The 9,147-nt window shown below is 40.0% G+C and overlaps 1 protein-coding gene and 1 pseudogene across 2 annotated transcripts in view; both read left to right on the top strand.

The window, feature by feature from the left end:
• GALK2 (galactokinase 2) overlaps window positions 1-9,147 on the top strand; it is a 146,099-nt gene that overhangs the window by 54,499 nt on the left and 82,453 nt on the right. The window lies entirely within an intron of this gene.
• LOC102763360 lies at window positions 3,476-5,633 on the top strand (annotated as a pseudogene).

Raw genomic sequence — 9,147 nt, 5'->3', positions numbered from 1 at the left:
CCCCCCCCCCCCCCCCCCCCCGTCATTACTATAGTGCTTCGATGTTACATACACATCATCTTGAACCTCATGGTAGCTTTATAAGGCAAGTTTTATTATTATTTCAGTTTTGCAGAGGGAAATAGTGAGGGTGAGAGAATTTATATAATATGGCCAAAGACAAACCACTTGTGAATGGAGCTATCTGGATTCCAGCTCAGAGATTTGATTCAAAATAGGTGCTTTTCCCACTCAGCGATGCTGTTAGCTATGGTGTAATGTGGTCAGTATTGTTGATATAGGGAGCACACTGCAGGTGAGTCCAGCCCTAACATTCTGTGATCTTTCTGATGTCCAAAATAGGTGGAAGTGAATTTCATGTCTATGCTTACTCATATGAATTGAATGTTTTTTATGGGTTGACCAATTTTATTCTCAAAAATAATTGTTAATATAATGATGATTTTTTTCAAATCCTGCCACATCCAAAGCAAAGGGTTGGATGTTTAGGGGACAGAAAACCCTGTGGATAGTCTTTGGTTTAATGAACTTACAATTTAGTCAGGGAGAATGAATTATAACAAAAATAGAAATGTCACACAAACATAGCATATGTAAATTCTTCCAAAGAATATGAACAGAGAGAGCAGTTCCCAACTCCTTTTATGAGGCCAGTATAACTTTACTTCCAAACCAAATGTTGATATCAAACCTTGATACCAAATCTGACCCAAGGACATTATAAGAAAAGAGGATTACTGTCAATCATTTTCCATGAAACCTAGATGCAAAAAATTTTAAACAACACTATTAGCAAATTTAATCCAATAATATAATAGAATGATACATCATAGCCAAATTGAGTTTATTTCAAGAATTAAAGGTTGGTTTATCAATTGAAATCAATGTAATTTACCATATTAATAGAATAAAGCATATGGTATCTTGGTAGATAAAGAAAAGCATTTTATAAAATTTAACATTTCTTCATGACAAAAAACAAACAAACAAAAACTCTAGCGAATTACAAGTAGAATTCAGTATAATCGCTACCTTTGGGATTAGGGAAGGGGAATGATTAGGAGGGGACATGAACGGGACTTTCTTGGGGGCTGGCAGTACTTATTTCTTGACCTAGATGGTGGGTTACATGGGTGTCCTCTTTGTGACAAATTATTGAGCTTTATTTTGTGCTTAATGCAGTTTTACTATGTGTCTTATATTTTAACTTTTCATTATATTTTAACGAAATTCGTGCACTGCGAGTGGGGTGTCCCTCGCCCAGCCTGCACCCTCTCCAATCTGGGACCCCTTGGGGGATGTCTGATTGCTGGTTTAGGCCCAATCCCACAGGACATCCCTCTCACAATCTGGGATTGCTGGCTTCTGACCGCTCGCCAGCCTGCCTGCCTGATTGCCCCTAACTGCTTCTGCCTACCAGCCTGATCACCCCCTAACCACTCCCCTGCTGGCCTGATTAACACCTAACTGCTCCCCTGCCAGCCTGATTGCCCCCAACTGCCCTCCCCCGCTGGCCTGGTCATCCCCAACTGCCCTCCCCTGCAGGCCTGTTCTCACCCCCAGCTGCCCTCTTCTACTGGCCAATTTTGTTCTGATTGGTCGGTTTCTCTTCCAGTCAGCGTCAAAAGCTCTGCCTCCTAGGCAGCCATTGGCTCCTCACACTTCACCCAGATTTGGTTCTGATTGGTTGGTTTCTATGCCAGTCAGCATCTCTGGGCCTATCAACGGGGTCTGATCAGAAAGGCAGGGTTGATCAGCAGTCCCCATGGAGGCCTGGAGAGAAATGGAGATGCAGCTGCTGGAGAGAAAAGAGAGGCAAGTGCTGATCAACAGATGCCACAGAGGCTATGGATCAGACCCTGCTTCTCTCTTCAGGCCTCTTTCCAGGCCTGATTTGCAGTACCCTCAGCAGTCAGTGCTGGGTCATGGTGCCTGCAGCTACAGTTCAGCGCTTGGGCAGTACCCTCAGCAGTCAGTGCTGGGTCATGGCCCCTGCAGCTACAGCAGTCAGCGCTGGGTTGCCACGGCAACCCAGTGCTGACTGCAGGACTGACTTCTGGTTGGTCGAGCCTCTGGTCCTGATGGACCCAGGGTTTTTATATATTAGGATAATAAAAAAAAAGTAAGATTTTCTTCAATCCCAGGACCAACCATTGTTAAAGAATTTTTATGAATCCTCCAAGGGATACATTATCCACTGTAATACATACATTTCTCTTTTATGTGATAAACACACACACACACACACATTTATTTTCCCCCGTGATTTGCTTTTTCACTTAATAGTATAAAGAATCATTCCATATTAGCCCATATACAGTTAATGGCTTCCTTGTTTAATATTATATGGTCATACTGTAATTCATTTGGCCCTATAGTTAGACATTTCAGTTTTTTCCAAGCTTATATATAACATCAATTTTAATACTTAATTATATTTCTATACAAGGATATACTCGACTTTTATGGTGGAAATTTAGGTTGTTTCCAATTTTCCACAATTATAACAAAGGCTCTGAAGAATATTCATGCACACATTCTGCCCCCCCCCCCCACTTTATCAGTTATTTCCTTAGCATAAATCCAAGGACATAGAAATATTGGGTTAAAGATATTCTCATTTTTAACCTAAAATTTAAAAAAAATTAATGATTTTAAAATAACTTTATATTTTAGAGTAGTTTTAGGTTCATAGTAAAATTGAGCAGAAGGTACAAAGATTTCCCATATACCCCTGCTTCACACACATACACATGCAATAATCAACCCAACACATAGGGTAATCTCATGCCTTTTACATCCATAAGGTGACCCCCCCCCCCACCCCCCCATCAACATTCTGCACCAGAGGGTACATTTGTTACTCTTGATGAACTTACAATGACACATCATTATCTCCTTTGCATTAGGATTCACACTGGTGTTGTACTCTATGGACTTGGACAAATTGATAATGACGTGTATTGTCCATTATAGTGTCATACGGAGTAGTGTCACTGCCCTAAAATCCTCTGTATCTATTCTTCCCTTTCTCCTTCCTAATGCCTGGCAAATACTGATCTTTAGTTGTCTCATAGTTTTGTCTTTTTCAGAATGCCATATGATTGGAACCATACAGTGCGTAACCTTTTCAGATTGACGTATTTCACTTAGTAATATGCATTTGAGTTTCCTCCATGTCTTGTTATGGTTTGATAGCCAGTTCCTTTTTAGTGCTGAATAGTATTTAATTGTGTGGATGTAAAACAGTTTATTTATCCATCCTACTGAAGGACATCTCTGTTGCTTCCAAGTTTTGTCAATTATGAATAAAGCTGCTACAGGCCATGTGGAACCATGGTGGCCTCTGAGGCAGCAACTGCTGGGGGACCCCAGACTTTGACCTTGGGCACCCTCACCTGTCCCTACAGCTGAGGGGAGCTGCTATTGCCTCAGGCCTGTGTGCCACCTGATCACTAAGAGGCAGCCGGCCTTGAGACCTCCGCCAGCTCAGCAAAGCAGCAGCCTGTAGGTCCTGCCGCCAGCCGCCAGCAGGAGTGCTGATCCAGTGAGAGGTAAGCAAGCTGTCTGGGCCCTGCAGACTGATTCCTTGTGCACGATGCGTAGCTGCAGCACGATCCTGCCCAGCGACCCCACACTCAACATGCACCTGGTCAAGAGCCACCCACTGCAGGATGGTATAGTAAATCCAACATTAAGAAAGAGTTTGAAAACTGTGATGGAATTCTAATGTTGTCCAATTGAAGGATGCCCTAGGGGCCCTGACAGACCATTTCCTCAAATTTCTCTTGTAAAATGGCACTTTATGAAAATGCACGCCGAAAAGAAGCAGAAATGTAGTAAGTGCAGCAATTCATATGGCACTGAATGGGACTTGGAACCATGCAGAGGATGGGGGAAGACCTTCAGTGCATGTGAGGCAGTTCCTTTGCCAGTAGAACTGCGTTATAGTCCCACATCTACCGAACTGGCCGTAGATCCCTACAGAACACAGGATCCACCTGGAAAGAAGAGGAAAATGGAAAACTGCCTGCACAACCAGAAGTTGTCCAGTAAGACCATTGACTCATTGAGCAATCAACCAACCCTGAGATTAGACACTCAAGAATTAGAAACTTCAGAAATAAAGCTAGTCGCTTCCTTTGAAGACTCTTGTGGCGCTAATGCCAGAAAGTAGACTCTTACCACAGTGCCAAGATATTCTTAGAAGTGGCTTTTACCAAAGCCCAGAGTGGCTTTGGTTAAACTACCTGTTATGCAGTTTTCTCCTATGCCTGTCTTTGTGCCCATAGCTGACTCTTTGGCCCAGCCTATGGTGTTAGGTGTCCATCATCAGGGCTCTGCCCCTGGTGCTGTGCACTTACTGCTCTTATCAATAGGAACCCTGATCCTCGGCCTTGATACAGAGGCCCTCTCTCTTAAGGAGAACCTCCCTCTTTCAAAACTGGTGAATTCTGTTGCTGGTGAGCCAATAAGTACAGGCGTTCAAGTGAACTTGGATAAAAGTCCGTCGAATCCTTTACAAGAACTAGGGAGCACATGTCAAAAGCATAGCATTTTTTCACGCAACGTACGGACAGATCTGTCTTATGCCATGCAACACTTTATACCTTCTGCACTGTGGGTGAAGCCCCGATTCCTCTATATTTTCTTGTTCTCAAACTGATGTGGCATTTGGTTCTCAAGTTTCCCTTCCCATTAGTGTTCATACTCAAATGTTTTTGCCCAGTTCTAAGGTAACTTCATCTGTAGCCACACAGAATGATGTGTTTTTAGATGCCTGGTTCCAGTCAGGTGGGACCTCCAGAGAATCTCAAACCAGTGGAATGCAAAGTCCAACAGCAAACCGAGTACAGATGGGCCAAGCTGTAATGTGTGGAGACATTTTTGAGAGTGTCCATTCATCATACAGCGCTTCTACAGACAGTGTTATAAGCAGCAGCGTGGAGGAGAGACTGTAACTCATGGTTTGTTACCCCAGAACCAGCCTAAGACTTTAAATCAAGATATTGAGAAATCTGCACCAGTTATAAACCTCAGTGCACAGAACAGTATGCTTCCTTCAAAGAACATGACAGATAATCAGACCTAAACTCTAGATTTATTAAGCGATTTAAAAAACATTGTCAAGTAGTCTGCCTGGTCAGACACTGGAAAATTGTAGTCTTCTGTCTGAATGCATATTGGACCTGACACCCAGCTCCCATCTGACCCAACTCAGAATCCCGCAACTGATTGTGATATCCAAGAGTTATTTTCGGCCTCAAATATCCAGACTCAAACTGAGGAGAGCGAGTGTAGCACTGTGACCACCAAGCCAGTCTTAGAATCACTGGACAAAGAGATCCAAACCGAAACACTGGACACAGAGGCCCAACATGACTTGTAACTTGCAGACGCTCTCCAGTTGTGGGGGAAATTCTAATTTCTTAGGCCTGGAATGTCTGATACGCAGATGGACAGAGGTAAGCTTCTTTTTAGACAGTAGCCCTCATTGCCCCCGGGGAGTATTCTGAAACACTCCAGCTTTTCCATTCCTGATTCATCTGACAGAGACCCAAACTGAAGGGGGCTCTGCTGCTAAGAGCCTATGTGCTCTAGGAAGCAAGGCTCAGTTGAAAAGTAAGAAGTGATGACTGGAACCTGTGAAACTGCCAAACTGTCTTCCAAAGCAGCTGTACCGTTTTGCATTCCCAGCAGTGATGAATGAGAATTCCTGTTCTCTGATCCTCACCAGCATTTGGAGTTCTGGATGTAGGCCTTTTTAATAGGTGTGTACTGGGATCTCATTGTTGTTTTAATTTGCATTTCCCCAATGACATACGATGTGGTGCATCTTTTCATATGCTTATTTATCATCTGTGTATCTTCTTTGGTGAGGTGTTTGTCAAAGTCTCTGGCCCATTTTTAAATCAGGTTCTTTGTTTCATATTGCTGAGTTTTAAGAGTTCTTTGTATATTTTGGTTAACTGTCCTTTATCAGATGGGTCTTTTGCAAATATTTCTTCCAGCCTGTGGTTTCTCATTTTATTCTCTTGACATTGTCTTTTGCTGAGCAGAAATGTTTAATTTTAATGAAGTCAAGTTTTGGTATTGTATCTAAAAAGTCATCGTCACCCTGGCCGGTGTGTTCAGTGGTTAGAGTGTCAGCTTGCGCACTGGAGGGTGACAGGTTCAATTCCTGGTCAAGGGCACATACCTGGATTGCAGGTTCAATCCCTGGCCCCATGTGGGGCACATGTAAGAGGCAACTAATCTATGTGTGTCTCTTACATCAATGTTTCTCTCTTTCCTTCTTCCTCCTTCCCTTCCACTCTCTCTAGAATCAATAGAAAAAGTGTCCTCAGGTGAGAACTAACAACAACAAAGTCATCATCACCAGATCCTCTGGCATCTAGGTTTTTTTCTTGTGTCATTTTCTAGAAGTTTTATAGTGTAATGTTTTACATTTAGGTCTGTGATAAATTTTGCTAATTTTGATAAAGGTGTAAGGTCTGTGTTTAGATCCATTTTCTTTTGTACATGGATGTCCAGTTGTTCCATCACCACTTGTTGAAAAAACTATCTTTGCTCCATTGTATTACCTTTGCTCCTTTGTCAAAGATCAGTTGACTATATTTATGTGGGTCTGTCTTTGATTAATGTCACTTTATAGTAAGTCTTAAAGTTGGGTAGTATCAGTCCTCCAAGTTATTCTTTTTCAATATTGTGTTGGCTATTCTAGGTCTTTAGTCTCTCCATATAACATTAGATACTATTAAGTTTTCCTGTTGAACATGGAACACCTCTCCATTTATTTAGTTCTTTGATTTTCTTTATCAGAGTTTTTATAGTTTTCCTTGCATAGATCTTGTACATATTAGATTTATACTTAAGCATTTCATTTTGGGGGGTGCTAATATTAATGACACTGTATTTTGAATTTCAAATTCTACTTCATTGCTGGCTATAGAAAAGTGATTGTGATTTACTTTTGGATATTAATCTTTTATCCTATAACCTTGTTATAATTGCTTGTTAGTTCCAAGAATTTTGTTGTTGTTGATTCTCTTGAATTTTCTATATAGATGATCATGTCGTGTGCAAACAAAGACAGTTTTATTTCTTCCTTCCCAATCTGTTTATCTTTCGTTTCTTTTTCTTGTCTTATTGTATTAACCCCTTCCCCAACAATTTTTTTGTTAAAAACGTTTCTTTTTCAGACTAATTTTTTTATTTTGGTTCTATATAGTATTTTTGATGCTGGTTATGAAAACAGTTTGTAACTCGTCTTCCTATAAACCATATTTTTTTACCATATTTTCTTAGTATACTCGTCGACGACTGAAAAAGAACATTTTGTGTAAACGAGTATACACGTTTCTGCCGGGGAAGGGGTTAACTAGGACTTCCAGGATGGTGTTGAAAAGCAGTCGTGCTTTTGCCTTGTTCCTGATCATTTTAACTTTTGAAATTCACTGCAAATTGTCATCTAGAAACCGACAAATATGGAACAATATTGTATGAGAGTCTGTTTCCCACAGCCATGCTGACTATCAATTTTTAAAAATCTTTTCCAGTATTGAGGCAGAGGGAGTTGGGGGAGAATAGGGGACATCTGTAATATTGTCAACAATAAAAATATATATTAAAAATATTTTCCAGCCTGATAGATGCTGTCAAGGGCATAGCTTTGATTATTAGATAGTTTAAACATTTTTTCCATATCTTTTATCAGTCACTTGCTTATTTTGGACTTCATTGTATATCTAATCAGCTCATTTTCTCCTGAATTGTTCATTAATCATCATTTTATTAGTCCATAAGAACTCTAGATATTAAGCCTTAATATCATATCTTGCAAATATCTCCCCTTTTAAACTTGACTTCTTTTAAGCTAATCCTTCTGAAGCAAAAGCCACTTTAGTCATATTTAAGCAAACACATAGGGTGGTATAATTGTATATTCTTTGAATTTTATCTTCCTTGAGTTGAAAATATTCTACACCCTTTCATTTCATTTTTAAGTAAAATACTTGGACACAAAATAGCCTCTGACAGGTGCAGGGATTTTTTTTGAAAGGATTTCTCAGGAATAAGCCACCTGCTTCATTAAATAGACACCATGGCTCTGGTCTGCCACATGTTTGACCTTGTATCTTTAGACACTCAGAAGAACTAAAATTGTGACTGATTTGTATTATAAGCAGGAACATTTTAATAATAGTATTTGTAGAGCAAGATATATACTTTTAAATAATATTATAACTTAGCATCTGTTTAGCACTAGGAAAAATAAAATTTTTTTTGCAATGATCCATCTACCAGGCCACTTAACTCTGTCAAGTAAGGTGTGACTGCCAGTTTCTTAGACCAGAGTCTTCCTTCAGAGACTTCCTGGAGCCTAGCTATAGGAATACTTACTTGGCTCTTATGTTATATCAAAGAGATATGGCAGATTTCACTTTTATAACATGTTAATGTTCTTTCTACTTCCCTTTAAGGTCTAGATCAAACAACAGCAGCAGCAACAACACAGAAAAACTGGAGGGCACAGTTATTGGATGGATGGGCTCAGGTACATTCAGCCCTTCAAGGGCTTGGGGGAGGCAGTGGTAATTGACAATGGAGATATCTTTTTAATCTTGAAGGACATATAAATCTGTTAAGAGTAAAAGAAATGTAGCCAGTCTAATAGTCAATAACCTTAAAAACTTTTCTTCCTGAAGAAAGATGATTGTATCATTTTCTTTATTTTTTTTTAAAATTATTTTTTATTGTTGACAGTATTACAGATGTCTCCCTATTTTTCCTTCCTTCTGCCTCTCACCACTGGGTTCCCACCCTGCCCCAAGTCTTCAACACCCTATTGTTTGTGTTTATGGGCAATGCATATATACATATGTTATTTTGTTAAACTCTTCCTGCCCCTCCCCCCATTTGTTAATTTTTTCCTTTATTTCTCCTGCCTCAGGCGATATATATGAAAATTCTACGCCCTCTGAGATTTGTCAGTCTGTTCCATGTTTCCATGCCTCTGGTTCTATTTTATTCATCAGTTAATGTATTCATCAGATTCCACATATCAGTGAGATCATGTAATATTTATCTTTTTCTGACTGGCTTATTTCACTTAGCATAATCATCTCCAGGCCTTTTTTTTTTTGT

This window comes from Myotis davidii, unplaced genomic scaffold, assembly GCF_000327345.1.
Source record: "Myotis davidii unplaced genomic scaffold, ASM32734v1 scaffold132, whole genome shotgun sequence".
Lineage (NCBI taxonomy): Eukaryota > Metazoa > Chordata > Mammalia > Chiroptera > Vespertilionidae > Myotis > Myotis davidii.
The sequence above is the reverse complement of the archived record's forward strand: the minus strand, read 5'-3'. Positions and strand labels throughout refer to the sequence as shown.